Raw genomic sequence first — 21,730 nt, forward strand, 5'->3', positions numbered from 1 at the left:
AGCTGGTTTCTTGGGAGGTTTGATTTTCAGACAGGCTCTCAGGAATTGGATTGCCAGCGGATGTAATGCCCATTCAGTGCCTGTTTTGGCCGACAAGGCAGATACTTGTACTTTAAGGCTACTTGAACTTAAACCATTGTCGATTCCTGACTGGAGGAACTCTAAGATTTGAGAGGGTTCTGGAGCAATGGGATCCCATCCCTTCTGCTGTGCCATGGAAAAGAACTTGTTCCAAATTCTTGTATAGGTGGTGTTGGTGGTATTCTTCCTAGCTTGCATCAGGGTTGATATTACTTCCTGAGAGCAGCCTTGTTCTCTTAACCTAACCCTTTCAACTTCCATGCCGTCAGATGCAACTTCTCTGGAGCTGGGTGTAGAAATTGGCGTTGAAATAGCAGATCCGGGGTTACCGGAAGAAGGATTGGAGGTTGAAGGCTGAGCTGCTATAGGGTTGTGAACCATGGTCTTCTCGGCCAAAGAGGGATTACTGCGATTACCGTGGCCGAGGATCTCCGAAGCCTGGACAGGAATCTCGCAATTAATGGAGTTGGCGGGAATATGTACCCCAACTTGAAATTCCATGGGTGAATTAGACAATCTATTCCCTCGACTGAAGGGAACGACGCTCTGGACAGAAACCGCCGACACTTCGTATTCGCAGGTGTGGCTGCGAAGTCGATCTCTGGCATACCCCATGTTTCCGTAAGAAGAGAAAAGGCCTGGAGACTCAAGGACCATTCGTTGTTCGAGAGAGTCTCTCGACTCAGGTAATCGGCTAACATGTTCTGTGCTGCAGGAACATATATTGCTTTTAAGTCTGTTAGGTGTGCCTGTGCCCATTCCAAGATAGGATGGACTTCCTCCATCAGTGTGAGACTCTTGGTACCCCCTTGCCTCTGGATGTAGGACACTGCCACCTTGTTGTCCATCCGGATAAGCACGTTCTTCACATTGGTTGTGCTCTCAACCAAACTATCAAACCATGCAATGGGTGGTGTCATAACGGATCACATGTGCAGCATCATGGCAGTTGCAGAATTAACAGAGGCCAGTGACCTCTTCCTTGGCTGAAACTGATGAGAGAGTTTACTTCCACTTTAAGCCAGTCATTCATGGATCCCTGCTGAACCGGCTGAATGTTGATCTATACAGGGGCACCCTGGTTGCTATACCTGCTAGCAATAATCACTGTGTTCTCCTGGAGGGGACGACTTGTGTTCTTCCAGGTGGGAAAACACAATAGCTCCGTGGGAGGGATTCCCCCATCAACACTGGCTGTGTTGTTGGGGGAATCCGAGCAATTTTCTTTCTTGCAACCCTGATTGCAGGAAAGCAAATTGTATCATCTGTAGCATGCCATAGTTAACAGACTTATCCTGTAAAGATCACTTCTTGGTGTTTCACAAGGACATGGTTATCTTATGACATAAAGCCTCCATCCTCCTTCAAGGTGGGCTCTTCCTTCCACCTCAATAAGGGTCTCATCCTTTTGTCCTGGTTCAAAACATCCCAGTTAAAGTTTTATATAAAAGGTTGGTTTGTTTTGTGTGGTGTTTTCTTTTTTTTCATCTTTTGTATACATACCACTGACTGTTATACTTACCTGCTCCTTGCAGTGGTATTTCAGAGCAGCCCCAATCTTTTTCTTTGGTCCTTCCCCCCAGTCCTCCTGGCTCGCCTCCCCCATGACCAGTGCCCCCAATAGCAAGCCAATGGCTCCCGCTGCTGTGTCTCAGCCAGGGAGGAGAGAAAGGGAGACCTGGGACAACCAAGGACCCTGTGCAAATCATTGGATTGAGAGGGGGCTCAGATGAATATTGTGGAGGGTTGTGGGAGGAGCAGCACACAGGTTTTTTACCTTCATGTAGATCAGTGGTTCTCAACTTGGGGGTCCAATGGCGATTTGCCAGGGGTCACCGAATCCTGGGCTGTTCCTGAAGCCTGCACCTCTCTCCCAGCCTTTTTGCGGCTGCCCAGTTGGCATTGTTTGCTTTGTTGCCCACTAGAGCTGCATTATTTTGGCTAAAGTGAGAATCGCTGTTTTTTTTTTTTTTTGCTTAGAATAAAGATCACGATTCTCTCTGGATTCTCCTGGTGTAACATCATCTTTTACTTTATACAAAAAAAATGGGCTAACTTTACTGTTTTTATTCATTAAAGTGTATTTTTTCCAAAAAAATTGCGTTTGAAAGACCGCTGCTCAAATACAGTGTTGCATAAAATATTGCAACAACCACCATTTGATTCTCTAGGGTCTCTGTTAAAAAAAAATATATGTAATGTTTGCAGGTTCTGAGTAATTTTCTAGCAATAAATATTGATTTTAACTTGTAAGCAGCAAGTGTCAGAAAAAGGTTTAGTCTTTAACTGGTTAAACGTCCCTCCATCTACAGTTCATCCCTTTGATCTAAGAACAAATGTTACTTTGTTTATCTTTGATGTTGTGATAAAACTTGGCAGGCTGCCTGGATTTTTTTTTTCCTTTTTCAGCTGTCAGAGAACTATCTGCACTTGTTAGATAGAATTGGGAAATGCTGCCTTAGGCCCCTTTCACACGTGCGGACAGTATGTCCGTATTTCATCCATCCTTTTTCGGATGGAATACGGACATACATGCATCCCTATGGGATAGCGGGTATCAGCAGATGAAGATCTGCTGACACCCGATATCATCCATCCCTGCTGTGATCTGATTCTGCAGACGGGGGAAAATCCTATTTTTCTATCCGTCTGCAGAGCGGATCGGAGGAACACGGACTGATGGTCTGTGTTCCTCCGATCCCCCCATAAGGGCTCAGCGGGGATCAACGGAGCGATCCCTGCTGAGCAAGCGGATGTTCACGGGACGGATCATCACGGATCCATCCTGTGTGAAAGGACCCTTAAGATTGGGAAGGGAAAAGAATCGCGATTTTAATTCTTAACGATTAATTGTGCAGCGCTATTGCCCACCCCTTAGTTGGATTTATTTTGGATTCCCCATGATAGTCTTAAGTTTCTGTGTCCCATACCATACAACAATAAAGAAAATAGGATTTTTGACTGGCCAGTAAAATGTTTCTTGGAGAGCAGTATGGGGCACAGGTCCCTCATGTCAGTTTTATTATCTCCCTATTGCTTACTACAAAACCTAGGCTACCTCGAAGGGGGTCATATGAGGAATGTCCCTTCACCTAAAGGTAGCTGCATATAATCCATGGTAAAAATTAGGGTTGTGCTGATACTGAAACTGGTATTGGTGCTGATACCGGTACTAAGAATTTTCTCGAGTATTTATAAAAATGCTCCGATACCTGAAACCAATACCTTTGTGGTTCGTCCATACAAAATGAATGGGCTCAAATCACGCTGCAAAGACTCGCGTGTGATTTGAACAGAAGTGCAGTGCGATTCCTGTCCGATCGAATGCAGTTTTCCACACAGCTCCTTTGTGAACCCAGGCTTGTCATAGTGACAGCGGTGCGGGTAACCTGTATCGGCGAGTACTTGACCGACAGTATCTGCACTCGTATTGGCCAGTAAAAAAAAAAAAATGGTATCGGTGCAACCCTAGTAAAAATTAAGTTTCTGTATGGTACTCCAAGAAAACGGAAAATTGTATACTCACCTTTCCGTAATTTTCCTTTCCTCACGCCTCTCCATAGCAGCACACACTGGGTTGTGACTCCGCCCCCACAACCTGACAGGATTGGTTAGCTATAAATTTGAAGGGGAGACACCCCGCTGCATTCTCTGTAAATATATCACCATAAAACGGGGTGGGAATCTGTGTGCTGCCATGGAGAGGCGTCAGGAAAAGAAAATTACGGAAAAGTGAGTATACAATTTTCCGTTTTCCTGACGCCTCCATGGCAGCACACACTGGGAAATAACTCGCCAGTCGGGTGGGTGCAAGAAAATAATATTTATTCCTTATAATGCGGAAGAATTGGCTCTAACAACAGATCTACCGAAGTCTGCCATAGCCAAGTGAGCAGAATCCACTCTATAGTGAGAAATAAAAGTGTGTCTGGAGGACCAAGTCGCTGCTTTGCAAATCGTCTCCGGTGAAACCCTGCAATATGCTGCCCAGGAAGGTAGCCACTGCCCTGGTCGAGTGAGCCCTGATGCCTTCGGGAATTGCCAGATGACGCATGGACTATGCCTTCTTAATGGACTTGACTAACCAGGAGGAGATAGTACGTGAAGTAGCCGATTGACCTCGTCTGTTTCCATGGGGAATGACCATGAGGGTATCCGTCTTCCTAAAAGGAGTTGTAGCCGCAAGGTAAATAATGATGGTTGTTTTAACATCCAGAGGATGAGGTTCACCTTGATCATCAGTAAAGGATGGTAAGAAAATATCTTGGTTGTAGTGGAAGGAAGTTGCTACCTTCGGGATGAAGTGGTCTGAAGGTCTTAGTACTACTTTATCAGGAAAGAATACTAAGTAAGGTTCTGATGCCATCAGTGCTTGGATTTCAGATACCCTCTTTGCTGATGTAATTGCAATGAGAAAAGACAGTTTTAGAGTCAGATCCCACAGAGGGATTGATTCAGATGGCGTAAAAGGAGGATTGGTGAAGGCATTGAAACTACTGAGAGGTCCCATGATGGAAAAGCTGGTTTCTTGGGAGGTTTGATTTTCAGACAGGCTCTCAGGAATTGGATTGCCAGCGGATGTAATGCCCATTCAGTGCCTGTTTTGGCCGACAAGGCAGATACTTGTACTTTAAGGCTACTTGAACTTAAACCATTGTCGATTCCTGACTGGAGGAACTCTAAGATTTGAGAGGGTTCTGGAGCAATGGGATCCCATCCCTTCTGCTGTGCCATGGAAAAGAACTTGTTCCAAATTCTTGTATAGGTGGTGTTGGTGGTATTCTTCCTAGCTTGCATCAGGGTTGATATTACTTCCTGAGAGCAGCCTTGTTCTCTTAACCTAACCCTTTCAACTTCCATGCCGTCAGATGCAACTTCTCTGGAGCTGGGTGTAGAAATTGGCGTTGAAATAGCAGATCCGGGGTTACCGGAAGAAGGATTGGAGGTTGAAGGCTGAGCTGCTATAGGGTTGTGAACCATGGTCTTCTCGGCCAAAGAGGGATTACTGCGATTACCGTGGCCGAGGATCTCCGAAGCCTGGACAGGAATCTCGCAATTAATGGAGTTGGCGGGAATATGTACCCCAACTTGAAATTCCATGGGTGAATTAGACAATCTATTCCCTCGACTGAAGGGAACGACGCTCTGGACAGAAACCGCCGACACTTCGTATTCGCAGGTGTGGCTGCGAAGTCGATCTCTGGCATACCCCATGTTTCCGTAAGAAGAGAAAAGGCCTGGAGACTCAAGGACCATTCGTTGTTCGAGAGAGTCTCTCGACTCAGGTAATCGGCTAACATGTTCTGTGCTGCAGGAACATATATTGCTTTTAAGTCTGTTAGGTGTGCCTGTGCCCATTCCAAGATAGGATGGACTTCCTCCATCAGTGTGAGACTCTTGGTACCCCCTTGCCTCTGGATGTAGGACACTGCCACCTTGTTGTCCATCCGGATAAGCACGTTCTTCCCTCTGAGGACTGGTGCAAATGCCATGAGGGCCTGGAAAGCTGCCCTGAGTTCCAGTATATTTGATACTATATCCTGGGCCTGGAACTGCCATTGACCCTGCGCTGCTTGATCTTGACAGTGAGCTCCCCAGCCGCTCTGACAGGCATCCGAAGTGACTATTACCGGGTCTGAAGGAACTATCAGCTTGTATTTTCTGAGGTTGGTCAAGTGTGTCCACCACCATACTGATTGCTTCATTGGTCTGGAAATGGTAATGGTCTGACGCATCGATACTCCATCCCACTGCCTTAGAGTTTTGCAGGACTCTCGTGCCATTGTGACCACTGCACCATGGGTAGAGTTGCAGACATGGAGCCTAGCACACTCAAGCAGGTTCTGGCTGGTAGATGCCTCGCTGACAGTAATCTCCGCATCTTCTGTACTAGAGGCTGAATCTTCTCCTGAGGGAGTTATACCCTGTTCAATTTGGTGTTCAGATCCGCTCCCAGGAATACCATATTTTGCGTGGGTTGCAGACTGCTCTTTTTCCAGTTGATTAGCCAACCAAAGTCTTGGAGAGTCGTGAGTAAGATCTTCCGATGACCCTGCAAAGTTTCTCGATCCTCTGCCAAGAGTAGGATGTCGTCCAAATAATGGTGGACTCGAAGACCCTTTTCCCTGAGGAATGCAACCAAGGGTAGGAGGACCTTGGTGAATGTCTTGGGAGCCGACGAGATGCCGAAAGGGAGGCACTGGAATTGGAAGTGGCTTTTGTTGATGGCGACTCGGAGGAACTTTTGAAAGGCGGGATGAATCGGAATATGTAGTTAAGCGTCCGATAAATCTACTGACAGCATCCAGTCGCCCAGGTTCACTGCCAGAATTATGGACTGCAGGCTCTCCATTTTGAAGGCCTCTATTTTTATGTTCCTGTTCAGATTTTTTAAATCCAATACAAGGGCGTAAGTCTCTGGTCTTCTTCTTTACCAAAAATAGTGGTGAATAGAAACCCCTCCCTTTTTGATCTGATGGAACCTCCAGAATTGCTCCTTTCTCCTTCAACTCTACTATATATTTTAATAGTAACTTCCTCTTGATTAGTGAAGATGGCAGTCTGGTTGATTGGAAGTGATTTCCCAGAAGTCTGCCCATAAACTTCCACTTGTGTCCAAATTTGTTTGTGGATAGAGTCCACAGGTCCTTTTATATGGCTTGACCAGATCTGTACGAAGTCCTTGAGCCTGGCGCCCACCTGTGCTGGGTGGGCAGGCGAACCTTCAAAAGGACTTCTGCTGCTCCCCTGCCCGGGTAGGCTTGGACTTCTGCATCCTTAGGAAGGAAGGTCTTGTATTTTTCCAGTCCCTTCTAAACTCCCTACTGAGGCGGTAGGATCTAACTTCCTTGTATTTATCAGGAAGGTTGTGCCTGTAGGGCGGACACTTTTGGGCCTTGGGTCTCCTGTCTGAGGGAATTAATCCCGACTTTCCTCCTGTTACCTTGGAGATAGCGGCGTCCAATTTAGACCCGAACAGGTTTGAGCCATCGAATGGAATTCTGCACCAGTTTGTTTTAGATGCAGTATCGGCCATCCATGGTTTCAGCCACAGGGCCCTTCTTGCCGTGACTGAGGCTAGCATTGATCTTGCTGAGGATCTTATAATATCGACTGAAGCTTCTGCCACGAAGTCGCCTGCCAACTTGATGCCCTGAAGAGAAGAGATTATCTTGTCCACTTCAGCACCATCTTGAAGATCCTTCTCTACCCGGGATGCCCAACCTGATATGGCTTTAGCCACTGCTGCTGTGGTAATTGCTGGTCTGCAAGCGCCCCCAGCCATGGAATATGCTTTCTTTAATTCCAGATCCAATTTTCGAACAAGAACGCCCCGAAAGGAAACTGCGTCCTCAATAGGCAGAGTGACATGCCGTGCAAGACGCATCAAGGAGGAGTCGACTATGGGGGCGTTCATCAATGAATTGACTTTCGACTCTTTCAAAGGATACATCTTTGCCAGTCTGTTGGTGAGACTGGACCGCTTATCAGATCTTTCCCACTCATCTTTTATTAGATCTTCCAGTTCACCTATAAAAGGGAAGTTTTCTGGATCTTTTTTTAAATTTGGGAAATATTTCCGAACTTTCTGCGGTTCAACTTTATCTTCTTCCCAGCCTATCGCTTCCTTAACTGACTTTGCAAAAAGCTCTACAAGGGAAAAATAAAAGCCTGCTGACATCTCCTGGTCCTCATCTCCTGAAGAGGATTCTGATGCCTGGGGTTGATGGTCATCCGCTACTGATGTGCTGGGTGTAGGCCTATCCATTAGTGGTGCCGTTGTCTCCCTTATGGATTCTCGTACAGATTCTCTTATGAGCTCCGTAGCCACTCTTGCGTCTAGTTCTTTTTCCTTTGCTGCTTCATTGAAGCAGGATCGGCAGACTAGTTTATCTGACAAGGCCGGCGCGCCGCATACCCAGCAAGCGTTTGCTGCAGGACGGGTGTGGCGGCTCTGGCGGTGTGATGAAGGTGACCGTCTGCGGTGTGACCGACTATGACGGGAGCGGCTGCGACGTGAGCGGCTATGTCTTCGGTGATGGTAAGAAGATCTTGAACGGCTTCTGTGGGACCTCTTGCTTGACGCATGACTTGATCTTCCTTCACGCCTGGAATTTGCGGCTCTTGACCTGGTAGGGCTGCCAAAAATGCAGCGTTGGTGGTCCGGCTCTCCTTTTTTTTTTCTCTCCCCTTCAATACTTACCAATGACGGATGGCCTCTTACCTCGTTTGCTGATGGTGGTCTGCGCGGGCAGTGGTCTCCATAGCGATAGTGACAGGAAGTCTGAAGAGTAAATAAGGAAAAAAAAATTTTTTTTTTTTTTAAATTTCCTTTTCAGCCTTTTCAAAAAAAAAAAAAAAAAAAAGAGTCTGGAGTAGTTGATCCGATTTACCTGGGTTTGCTGAGTTAATTTCTGGCAAAGCAGTGCAACACATGGCGAAATCCAGCTTTTTTTTAAAAAATCCTCAGCAAAAACACAGAAAATTACTGTGGTTTTAAACTTGGTGCCGCCGTTGCGGCAAAATGACGCTCCCGCGCATTGCGCGGAGAGAGTCCCGAACGCCTCGGCGCCATCTTGGAAAAGGGCATAACCTTCCCGAGGCAGTACCTAGCTCTGAGCACAATAGAGAACGTGCAAAGCAGAGGAGGAGCGTTGGCGGCCATGACAGTTCCACAGTGGTGGACAGCAGGTGTCAGCAATCTCCTAAGCAGGGGAAAAAAACCTGCTTTGACAAAAGAAAAAAGGTACAGGCAAAATAGAGAGGAGACCACTGCAGTATATGAAGCTTCTTTAAAGCTTACTGTGCCAGACGTCCAGACGCCCCCTGAGACCACCAGACCGGGGGTTCCCTCCATAGAAGCTCCTTTAGAGACTGTACAGGAGGGACTTCCAAACAGGAGAGGCTTGAACCTGCTGGGGCGAGTGCGGTAAGAGGCTTTTTCTTTAATCTGGACAACAGGAGCAAGCTTGCTTATCCCAACCTGTCAGGTGAGGATAAAAAAGAGAATGCAGCAGGGTGTCTCCCCTTCAAATTTATAGCTAACCAATCCTGAGAGGTTGTGGGGGCGGAGTCACAACCCGGTGTGTGCTGCCATGGAGGCGTCAGGAAACCAATTTTATTGGTAAGTCTAAAACCCTTTCTCTAGTGGCTACCTGGAGATTAGGTAATGTAATTCATGTTCTTCTTTAAAGAGCACCTGTCATGGTAGAAATTTAGGTGTATTCAACCTGCTGATAAGGAAACTCCTGGGGTTAAAACCTTTGTCAGGATTTTATTGCTTGTAATACATCATACAATACTGCACAGACATTTTAAACCCTTATTGAGGCTAAGTGCGCAGCTCAGATATAGCGCTGTCAGTCTTTAGAATGTTAAAATGCCAGCACACCAAGTTAAAATTCATGTAGAAAATGTACTAAATTCTCCTATCAGAATAACACAGATATTTTGCAGATGCAGAAGCCTCCTTTTATCAAGGTGGTGACATACAGCAAAAAGTAAGCAAATACAGAAGTAGTACACAGACAACAGGTACAAGGTAACCATTCAAGACTAGACTGGGAACCACAAAACTAAAATGTATCTAACCTAGAGCGCAAAAACCAACCAACAAGAGTGTCTAAAGCTCTACTGGTAATAATTCTCCCAAGGGAATAAATAGTAAGCCATGTCCTACCTGTATATTGCCCCAAATTTAGCATGGCGAGCAGGAGACAACGTGCACACGAGGGCAGGGATTTTCGCAAATTGCATGCATTGCATCCGAAATTAGAAATGCATTCTACTGGTACTGGCAGTAAGCTGCCTAGGCCATTTCCTCTCCAGACTGTCTTATAAAGAGTTGCTGTGGGTTGTTAGGAGACAGCTATGAGTAAGCACTCAGTCCTGAGTGCGAAACGCATCAGCTTACCTGTACTTTCTGCATGACAGTCTTGTTATTTTGATGATCCCATTTTTTCAATAAAGTGAAGTTTTTTGACTACATCCGGTGTGCGGCATCCAAATCCTCTCCTCCATTCAAGCCTGCCTTGTTAGGAGACAGCGACGCTGGCTATGGGAAAAAAAGGGAACAGCGGACATCTAGAAAAGTTATGAAAATAAGCACGCCAATGTAAATGGGGGGAAAAAAGGGGTGGGGGGTGGGGTGGAGAGGCAGAGTCTGGGGTAAAGTTGTGCAGCTTCAAGTGCTGGTGTACAAAACAAAAATAAAAAAAAACATGCATACGTAAAGGACATCAAAAATTTATTTTTTCACATCATTTTTTTTTTTTTTTTAAAGGAGATGTTTCCACACTAGGAAAACCACTAGCCAGAGGAATAATTAACGTTTGAATAAAAAGCATGTTAGTGATAGGTTTGTGTTTTTAAAACCTCTGGAGGGTGGAATATATAAATCCCAGAAGGATTCACAATGTAGAAATAGTCCGTATTTATAACTGCCATGATTGGGCTAAAAGTTGTGATCTATGACCATGTCATGCAATTCATGTGTTTGATGTTGTGCCTTTATGAAATGTACAGTTACTGGTTTGTTGTTGGTGGGTATTTGCAGACTAATGTCCAAGGACCCCATGAATGTCATTGTTATGTATTTGGAAACAACATTTTAGAAGGGACTGTTGGTTCTATCAGTACACCAATGTAGGAAATTGAAAATGAAGGAAAATCTCTCCAATGGATTAAAAAGCTGACAAAAGTTTGACGTCCTCTCCATCAAAAAAAAAAGTGTGCTTACGTATTTTTTTCTTTTGGCTCCTTTAAGACTGGCTTTTGTACTAAAATAGATTTTGGAAAGCAACAACATTTCATACAAGGTTATTCATTAATACAGGGTGTGTCAGCTATTGCTACACAACTCTTACTCATTTTGGAATGAAATTTGATTATACTAGCAATCACAGATGCAGAAATACTTTTAGATGTATCACGCCTACTATATTCATATAATTAATTATAGAACCGTGTATTTTCTGTGTTTGAGCTTTTTTTCTGCTTTCAAAACATCACCCTATTGTTGATTATCACGTGTTTATACAAGGTCTCATCTGCGTGCATTCTTTTCTTGTTGTCGAAACATATCTGTTCACAAGTTTTGTAAGCATTCTGCATTTGCATTACCTACAGGTAAGGTTATTTTTAGTAACTCTGTTGCACTACTGAATTTGATTATTTGATCAGAGTAGTGATCAGTCACTGAATAGGCAAAACTAGTGGTTTCCTATGGTGTAAGCTACAGAAATGCCTTGCAGTCTCAGTCACTTGAGTTCAATTTGATTAATACATTCTACTTTTATAGCTTTCACCCATAGCAAGTGAGTTGTTGCATCTGCTTGGTAATCAATAAGTACTTTAAGACTATCTACAGCCAGTTCCACAATAATTAAAATTGCAATATATATGTCCAGCATCCGCAATTTTCATAGTGAAATTGAGCTAATAAAAATTCCTGGTGTAGTTCTGCTTTGAGGTTTTTACTAGTGATTGACCGATTACCGATATTCACTTTTTTGGAAGTATCTGCAGCTGCATTCATCACACCGGTACCGTTTTTTTTTGGAGCTGACAGTCAGCACTCAGCTTTATTGTAATAACAACGATGCGGCTTAGCAGCCGCTCGGCTGTTATTACAAGCAGAAGGAGGGGACGTCCATTCGACCGTACGCCGCCCCTCGCCTGGGCTCTCCCATCCCATCGGGAGGCCCGAGCAACCAGCAGGCACGTTGATGCTTCTTTCGGGTCCCAGATCTAGTAACCCGGAAGTGATGTCATGACATCTCTTCCCGGATTACTGACATCTTAAAGGCACCCGTTTTAAAAAATAGAAAGTATTCAAAAACGCCGAAAAAGGACAGTGTAAAAATAAAAATTTTAAATGTACAGAATATCGGCTATCAGCCCTGAGAGGTGGCCGAAATATCGGTATCGTATCGGCACCGAAAAAACTATCGGTCGATCCCTAGTTTTTACACGGTTGTTATGTGACTATATAGTGCAGACAGTTTACACTGAGCATTACAAACTGTAAATTCACATCAGGTCCTGGCTTTAGGGAGTTTATACATAGTCTGTTTAATTTTATTATTATTATTAGGCCTCATTCACACAGGCTCATTGTGGCCTGTACAGTGTGATGAGCAGGCCCGGACTGGCGCTAGGGCAGACCGGGCATTTGCCCGGTGGGCCAGGGGCCGCTGGGCTGCATGTCTTGGACATGCAGAGTCGGTCGCGGGTTCTGACATGCAGGACCGGTGTTCTAACACCGGGCGCTGATGTTCCGCCAGTGGCGTACTAAGTGGGGGGCGGGCCGCCAGTGACAGGCGCTTTGAGAACTGTAGTTGCGCTTTGCAGTGGGGGTGGGTGCGTGTGAGCCTTGGAGCCGCATTCGAGTGACACCCGCATCGATCCCCTTCTCTCTGGCATGGTGGCCGCAATTCTGATTAGGCTCGGCTGTCTCACACAGCCGAGCAGAGTGAAGCTGCCTCCCCCTCCTTTGTCTACACAGGGGGAGGGGACCCGACATGCAGTCCCGCACTGATCTGAGGTACATTATGGGTCTGAAGGGGGGGGTCTGCACTGTAGAGGGGTCTGTGTAACATGCAAGGGGTCCAGAACTGTTAGGGGGGTGTCTGTGTAACAAACAGGGGTCCAGAGCTGTGGGGGGCTGTGTAATGTAAAGGGGTCCGGAGGTGCAGGGCCCCGTGTAATGTAAAGGGGTCCGGAGGTGCAGGGCCCCGTGTAATGTAAAGGGGTCCGGAGGTGCAGGGCCCCGTGTAATGTAAAGGGGTCCGGAGGTGCAGGGCCCCGTGTAATGTAAAGGGGTCCGGAGGTGCAGGGCCCCGTGCAATGTAAAGGGGTCCAGAGGTGCAGGGTCCCGTGTAATGTAAAGGGGTCCAGAGGTAAGAGGTGCTGGAACCCCACATCCCATCATCAACTGCAGCGAAGCACCGCCGCCGCACCGCCTCCACCCCCCCCCCCGGGCTGCATGCAGGCAGGTCATGTTTCTCTATGCGGATGCATTGGCTGTACAGACACAGCTGCTCATCCTAATGTGACAGGTGTGTAGGGGTAAGCCTTGAATGTACACTGTCTGACTTCAGGGCTGCGCCTCCACCCTTACACATCTGTCACATTAGGAATGAGCAGCTGTGTCTGTACAGCCGCTGCATCCCCATAGAGAAACATGGACTGCCTGCATACAGCTCTAGTTGGCTCCAACCTCATAAACAAAGCATTTGTCCATGCTGTTTGGGCCACAGCACCTGCATGAATGAAGCCTTGATGTGAATTTCTTACAGACTGTGGCAATTTTAAATCGAACAGATTATACTGAAGCCTAGCTCTCCTTCCTCTTTCACCTTCTAAGCTTCCCTGTTGGTCCATTAAGCCCTGATCACACCCGTTAGTTAATGCATGCATGGTACTATATGACACGACAGTGCTGTATTACCGTGTCACTAAAGACAAAACCTTTTTTTTTTTTTTTTTTTTTTTTTTTGGATTCAGTGGAAAGGGATAAGAACGTGTGTGTGTTTTTTTTTTTTTTTTCTTCTGTCTGTGCTCCCGAGATTCGCCTTTCTCTATTTGTCCTGTTTACCGTTATCATGTGAAAGTAAAAGAAAATCCTAAATGGTTTGTCCCCAGAAAAGTAATAGAGGGGAAATCCTCCAATAGGGATGCCAGTTCTGGTGATACCTTAAGATTCCCTCACTTTGGAGGGATTTCCTCGCAATTCCTATTTTGACTATGGTACAGGAAGTGAAAGTAAATCTTCCTAATGGGACTCTGATGACAAAGTACAGACAGGGGTTATAACCCTCCCTTACTCTTTCCAAAAAAAAAAGTCTTGCCTTTTAGTGACACCATAAATCCTAGGAGCAGATGTGAGAGCAAGCAATGCTACTGAAAAGTCTAAGATCTAAAATGCCAGAAAGTGGTTTAGGCCACCAGTGTCTATCCAAAGATGAACATTCTGCTACACACCTGGAAAGTTTGATTAGTTACTGATTTTAGGTTGCTGAGATTAAATGCTCACCCCTGATCCTTGTGTTCAAGCTGTTTTTCAGTGAAACACGTTTAGGATAGGTGATCTCTGGGCGGGGGCATCCACTTATAAGTTGTTCCAATAGACAGTTCAATTAAATGAATGTTGGAGTTCAAGATGTAGGTGTGCGCCTTTCCATTCATCAGTGCTCACCCCTCATCTTTAATTCTTTACATTTATTTGCTGTCACAAGAGGACCTTTGTATGTATTACTTTGTATTTTATTTTTGACAAATGTTCCTTCAGAATTTTTCCAAAGAGTTTTTAATCTGTTTTCAAGTAAAATGTGAAAAAAGGTTTAAACTTCAGGAATCCTGCTTAACAGGAAGTTAAAGTGGTGTTCCGGCCAAAATTATACTTTTTAAATAAAAATACCCATATAATACACAAGCTTAATGTATTCTGGTAAAGTTAGTCTGTAAACTAAGGTCTGTTTTGTTCGTTTATAGCAGTAGTTTGTTATTTTATAAACTTACAGCAGGCCGTGGCCATCTTAAGTGTGGGCATCTGAAGCCAGACTGTATTTCTTCCTGGATCTCATCCTTGCAGATCTCGCACATGCTCAGTGCAGCACAAGCAGAGTAATAGGTTTCAGGTCAGGGTTTCCATAGCAACGGCAGTGTCAGAGGAAGTTGCCGCCCCTTCCCAGAAGGCATTGCAAACAGGAAATGATGCGATGAGCCACGGCTAGGGAGGAGGAAGTGAAAAATGAATACAGCAGATATACAGTAGGTGCTGAGAAAAAAAATTAAAAAATATCCAATTCGTTTGCAGTGCACAGTTTAGTGAGGGATGCTGAAGAGTTGTAAAAGTGGGTGGAACTCCACTTTAAGTGCAAGGAACTGCAATTGTCCCGAGTACCTGTTCTAGGGTCATTGGTTCAAGGAAGAAATTCTGTGTGTGGTGTGTTTGTATTAAAAAATAAAATAAAATCTTCGTTCTAATAAAGTTTATTCTCATTTTTGTGCAGGTGTACAGTGGGGAGTGGCTTTCAATCTCAATCTAACCTGGATTATTCCTGATTTGGACTGATTAGGGACAGTAAAGCTGATGCCTCTCGTCGGTGAGTGTTTAGTCCTGTAAAGTTTTTGTTTTTAAGATGAAGAGATATTAACCAGTCTGTCCCATTTTACATGATACAAGATCTTTCTAGATACTATTGCCTTCTGTTTCCACAACAGTCTGTGAATTCCTAGCCTCTGTTGAAGTATATTTCTCTCTTTTTATCCATAATATTAAAGTGAACCTGTGCCCAGAACACACCCAAAAATATTGACATGTTCTGAACAAGCAGTTTAGGCACTTAAAACAAGCTATAATTCAGCTCTATATCTATAAGGGTTGTGAAGGAGCTAGTTTTCGATTCTTTGAAATATTATTTTTAAATTGTTCATAACTGAGGCACTGTTTTTCTATAAGAACATATCTTGCCAGCCCACTAATGTTAACAACCAGCAGGCGTATCTAAAATGTAAGGCTGACAGATGGGCAATGTTGTCCCTAGTGACAATTTGCCAGTGGCAGGATTGCTTAAAGCGTTTGTTACCCCAACACTTCATTTTCCTGATATGTGCCTGCTGTACCATGTACTTGTATGAGAAAGTATCTTTGCATTGCTTCCTTTATGTGAAATTCCTGGTGATCCTGCCAGTCCCTCTACTTTCCTATTAAAAACTGACCACCCTAAGCAGGAGAGCACACCGTGTTCAGTTCTATAGCTATGCTGGGAACTCTGCTTGCTCTCCTCCAATTATCAGACTTGTCCTGACATGCCCCTGCTGCACAGCCATTCAGTGGGAAGCGCAGTGTGCTGCTGATTTTCCTCCGACACCTCTTATGCAGCTGAGGACAGAGGGAATGTGATGTGATAATTTTATAAAAGAGAGAAAAAAGGTATTTTATAATGTTTGTGTGTTTTTTTTTGTTTGTTTTTTTTCTTTTTTTTTTTATATCTATACACAAATGTTTTGTGTTTTTTATTTCTATTTTTAAACTGAATTGGTTGTTTTACAAGGTGATTGTTTAGAATCGCTTTAAAGAGGCTGCCTGGAAACACTTCCTCTATAGACCTATGCAGGGAGATGTCACTGGGCCAAATTCTGCTGAATCTTGATCACTAGCACTGGGAAGCATATCTCGCTGCCTCAGCTATACAGTACCTTGAAAAAGTATTAATACCCCTTGAAATTTTCCACATTTTGTCATGTTGCAACAAAAAAACCTAAGTGTATTTTATATGATCGAACAACACAAAGTGGCACATAATTGTGAAGTAGAAGGAAAATGATAAATGGTTTTCCAAATTATTTACAAATAAATATCTTTAAAATGTGGTGTGCATTTGTATTCAGCCCCCTTTACTCTGTTACCCCTAACTAAAATCTAGTGGAATCAATTGCCTTCAGAAGTCACCTAATTAGTAAATAGAGTCCACCTGTGTGTACTTTAATCTCTGTATAAATACAGCTGTTCTGTGAGGCCTTCAGAAGTTTGTTAGAGAATCTTAGTTAACAAACAGCATCATGAAGGCCAAGGAACACACCAGACAGGTCAGGGTTGTGGAGAAGTTAAAAGCAGAATTAGGTTATAAAGAAAAAATCCCAAGCTTTGAACATCTCACGGAGCACTGTTCAATCCATCATCCAAAAATGGAAAGAGTATGGCACAACTGCAAACCTACCAAGACATGGCCGTCCACCTAAACTGACAGGCCGGGCAAAGAAAACATTAATAAGAGAAGCAGCCAAGAAGCCCATGGTAACTCTGTCCACAGGACAACTATTAGTTGTGCACGCCACAAATCTGGCCTTTATGGAAGAGTGGCAAGAAGAAAACCATTGTTGAAAGAAAGCCATAAGAAGTCCCGTTTGCAGTTTGCGAGAAGCCATGTGGGGCACATAGCAAATGTGGAAGAAGGTGCTCTGGTCAGATGAGACCAAAATTGAACTATTTGGTCTAAAAGCAAAATGCTAGGTGACTGAAAACTAACACTGCACATCAACCTGAACACACCATTCCCACCGTGAAACATGGTGGTGGAAGCATCATGTTGTGGGGATGCTTTTTGTCAGCAGAGACAGGGAAGCTGGTTGGAGTTGGTGAGAAAATGGATGGAGCCAAATACAGGGCAATCTTAGTAGAAAACCTGTTAGACTCTGCAAAAGACTTGAGACTGGGGAGGAGGTTCACCTTCCAGCAGAACAACGACCCTAAACATACAGGCAGAGCTGCAGTGGAAATCTTTAGATCAAAGCATATTCATGTGTTAGAATGGCCCAGTCAAAAGCCAGACCTAAATCCAATTGAGAATCTGTGGCAAGACTTAAAAATTAATGTTCAGACACTCTCCATCCAATCTGACAGAGCTTGAGCTATAATGTCCCTCTCTAGATGTGCAAAGCTGGTAGAGACATCCCAAAAAAAGTTTGCAGCTGTAATTAGTGAAAGGTGGTTCTACAAAGTATTGACTCATGGGGGATGAATACAAATGCATGCCACGCTCATATATATATTTGTAAAAAATGTTGAAAACAAATTATCATTTTCTTTCCACTTCACAATTATGTGCCACTTTGTGTTGGTCTATGACATAAAATCCCAATAAAATACGTTCACGCTTTTGGTTGTAACATGACAAAATGTGGAAAACTTCATAGGGTATGCATACTTTTTCAAGGCACTGTAAGGGGCGGGGTGGGGTTAAAGGGGTTGTAAAGGTAAAAGTTTTTCACCTTAATGCATGCTACATCCTACAATACCGCCCCCCCCGTTTTACTTGCCTGACCTCCCGAAAGTCCCATGCTCGCCCCCGACATCCTCTTCACCGCTTAGCCTGGCCGTTGATTGGCTAGAGTGGATGGATTGGCTCGCGCTGCTGTAAATCACATCCAATGACGCGGCGTGCCGTGGGGCAGGGCTGAGTGATACAGTGAGCGGCTATGGCCGCCTGCTGTATCACGGGAGCGCGCCCGCAAGCACTAAATACCATGCGAGGGAGCTCGCATGAAGGTGTTAAGTCCTTGCGGGGGGGAGCCGAGACCGCCACGAGGGACCCCAGAAGACCAAGTTTGGGGCCACTCTGTGCAAAACGAGCTGCACAGTGGAGGTAAGTATAACATGTTTGTCATTTAAAAAAAATATATATATCTTTAGTGATCCTTTAATTCCATTGTGACATTTCATAGAGGGCTTCTTAACAATCCTGCCACTTGCAATTTTTAAAAAATACAGGAGTCGCACATCTGGCATCTTCCCTAGAAAAGGACTGAACCCCAACTTCAAAGTGTTTGTCGTTCTCTTTGAGAATGAGTGAGTGTTGAGGATTGGCGCTTTTCCAAAGCTGTTGGAGGGAGGGTAAAACTTAACTAAACTATTCATTTTTTATTGTGTAATCCTGACGGCTTTTTATTTTATGGCAGTTTTCTAAAAAGTGACGTGAACACTGAACTCAAGCAGGAGATGGGCAACCTTACAGGTGGAAGCCTGACACTTCTGCTCTGACATCTAGACATTTTAAAGTGTAACTTTAACCACTTAAAGACCAGCCTCGTTTTGGATTTTAGGTGTTTACATGTTTAAAACAGGTTTTTTTGCTAGAAAATTACTTAGAACCCCCAAACATTATATATTGTTTTTTTTCTAACACCCTAGAGAATAAAATGGCGGTCATTGCAATACTTTTTTTTGCACCGTATTTGCGCAGCGGTCTTATAAGCGCACTTTTTTTGGAAAAAAATCACTTTTTTGAATAAAAAAATAAGACAACAGTAAAGTTAGCCCAATTTTTTTTTATATTGTGAAAGATAATGTTATGCCAAGTAAATTGATACCCAACATGTCACGCTTCAAAATTGCGCCCGCTCGTGGAATAGCGTCAAACTTTTACCCTTAAAAATCTCCATAGGCGACGTTTAAAAAAATTCTACAGGTTGCATGTTTGGAGTTACAGAGGAGGTCTAGGGCTAGAATTATTGCTCTCGCAATACCGGTCGCGGCGATACCTCACATGTGTGGTTTGACCACCGTTTTCATATGCGGGCGCTACTCACGTATGCGTTCGCTTCTGTGCGCGAGCTCGTCGGGACAGGGCGCTTTAAATTTTTTTTTTTTTTTTTTTTATTATTTATTTTACTTTATTTTATTTATTTTTTCACTGTTTTAAAAAAAAAAAAAAAAAATTGGATCACTTTTATTCCTATTACAAGGAATGTAAACATCCCTTGTAATAGAAAAAAGCATGACAGGTCCTCTTAAATATGAGATCTGGGGTCAAAAAGTCCTCAGATCTCATATTTAGACTAAAATGCAAAAAAAAAAAAAAAAAAAAGTCATTTAAAAAAAAATGACACAAAAAAAATTGTGCCTTTAAGAGAAGTGGGCGGAGCCGTCGTAATGACGTCGCTCCGGCCGTCACATGGTATAGAGACGGGTGGGGGCCATCTTGGCCTCACTCGTCTCAGTACCTCAGCGGTGACAGGTCCCGATCTCCTCCGCCGCTACCGACGGCTCCGGTAAGCGGCGGAGGGTGCGGGAGAGCGGCGGGAGGGGGGGTGGCACCTCTCCCGCCACCGATAATGGTGATCTCGCGGCGAACCCGCCGCTGAGACCACCATTATCGTGTACAGAACCGCTCGCTGTAAAGATGGATATCTCGGTTGTGGCAGCAGCTGCTGCCGTTACCGAGATATCCATCTTTAAAAAAATGACGTATATATACAGTGAGCGGTCGTGAAGTGGTTAAAGAGGTTTTAAAGTCGTATAACACAATTACTTGTATCCTCTCATTTTTAGCAACATATAAAGTGCAGTGTGTGTATTTTAAATTATAATCCTAAATACCTTCCCCTGTGCAATCACGTGATCTCCCTCTACTCTCCTAGTGCGATCAAAAAACAACGGGAGTGGTTGAGATTCCCCAATGATGCCAGCCAGCAGAGGGAGGTCATGTGACCATACAGAAGAGCTGACCTACTGTACTGAATATCTTGCTAAAACAGGGAGGGATACAAGTATTTGTGTTATGATTACCATGGTCAGCACACGCACGGAGACACAGGAACAGGCAGGATCAACCAGGTATTTTAGATCAAAGAAAGGGACAAAATAACACTTTAACAGCACTATGCTACTAATCATGCTCTAAAGGAACAGGAGCTTTTTTTTTTTTTTTTTTTTAAGGGGTTTAGGTTAAGGTTTTTCACCTTAATGCAATCTATGCATTAGGCCCCTTCCACACTTTTGCAACTTGTCCTGCGACTTTGGACCACATAGTCGCATGACAAGTCGTACCCCATGGTTTCCAATGAGTAATATTCATATCTGTGCAACTTCAAAGTAGTCCCTGCACTACTTTGGTCCGACTTTGATGCAATTTGAGGTTCAGAGACCTCAATATTGCACAGGCATTGCTTAAATTTGCATCAAAATCAGGCAAAAATCACACGACTTACAGGTCGCACAAGTGTGAAAGGGGCCTTAAGGTAAAAAACCTTCTGTAGTGCAGCGCCCCCCTTTTACTTGCATGAACCCGAACGTTTCATCCACGGGGACGAGCACAGCAGCTCCAGCCGCTGTCTCGGGTCCTCATTGGATAGATTGATAGCAGTGCAGCCATTGGCTCCTGCTGCTGTCCAATCCAGTGACATGGAAGCCGGGGGCGGGGCCGAACCCTGCTGTCTGTGTCAATGAACACTGCAGCAGGACTCGGGAGCGGGCCTGCACAGGTGTCCCCTTGGAATGCAGGTCTCCAAGGGGGGCACTCGATGCAGGGAGGAGCTGGGAGCGCTGCTGGGGAATCCCAGAGGAGGACGACCGGGGCCACTCTGTGCAAAACCCTTGCACAGAGGAGGGATGTATGACAACATGTATGGGTTTTTTTTTTTTTTTATAAAAGCACCTTTACAACCACTTTAACCACCTGACGACCAGCCGCTGTCATTAAGCTGTGTCAGGTTGGCACGCCTGTGCGAACCGCCTTAGGTGTACGTCGGCCGCTTTAAGAGCTTTAGGGGGCGTGCACGCTGTGGAAACCGATCTTGCTCCTCCGAGAGCCAGAACAGGGATCTATCAATGTAAACAGACAGATCCCCTGTTCTGTCAGGGAAGTAGAGAGAAATCTGCTGTTCCTAGTGATCAGGAACAGTGATCTCTCTCTACTCCCTGTCAGTCCACTCCCCCCCGCAGTTAGAAGCACCTCCCTAGGGAACACTTAATCCCTTGATCGCCCCCTAGTGTTAACCCCTTCCCTGCCAGTGACATTTATACAGTAATCAGTGGCTATTTCTTTATCGTACATCATGGGACACAGAGCCTAAGTAATAACTTAATGGGTTGTAGGCCACCTTCAGGTGATGGACACTGGTATACCCAATACCCCTCTCCTTCCAGGAGTACCTCAGTTTTTTCACCAGTGTCTAAGGTGTTGGTCATGAGTGAAGATGTGCTCTGAGGAGCTCCACTGGAGGGATCCATGCTGGATTTAAATAACCTCCATAGACCGGATCCATCCAAGCCACTGAGGCCACAGGATTATACCTGGGCCTCGCATAGAAGAACAAGGTTTTGCATGTAACCTCTCTTTTGAGGGCTGGACCCCAGGACCCAGGA

The 21,730-nt window shown here is 44.6% G+C and overlaps 1 protein-coding gene across 1 annotated transcript in view; it reads left to right on the forward strand.

The window, feature by feature from the left end:
* The window catches only part of TAOK1 (TAO kinase 1), a 190,372-nt gene that overhangs the window by 39,224 nt on the left and 129,418 nt on the right, over positions 1-21,730 (forward strand). The window contains exon 2 of the mRNA XM_073616827.1: positions 15,096-15,188. The gene's annotated coding sequence lies outside the window, so the exon portion shown is untranslated. The remainder of the gene's footprint in view (positions 1-15,095; positions 15,189-21,730) is intronic.

This window comes from Aquarana catesbeiana, linkage group LG02, assembly GCF_042186555.1.
Source record: "Aquarana catesbeiana isolate 2022-GZ linkage group LG02, ASM4218655v1, whole genome shotgun sequence".
NCBI classification, from domain to species: domain Eukaryota; kingdom Metazoa; phylum Chordata; class Amphibia; order Anura; family Ranidae; genus Aquarana; species Aquarana catesbeiana.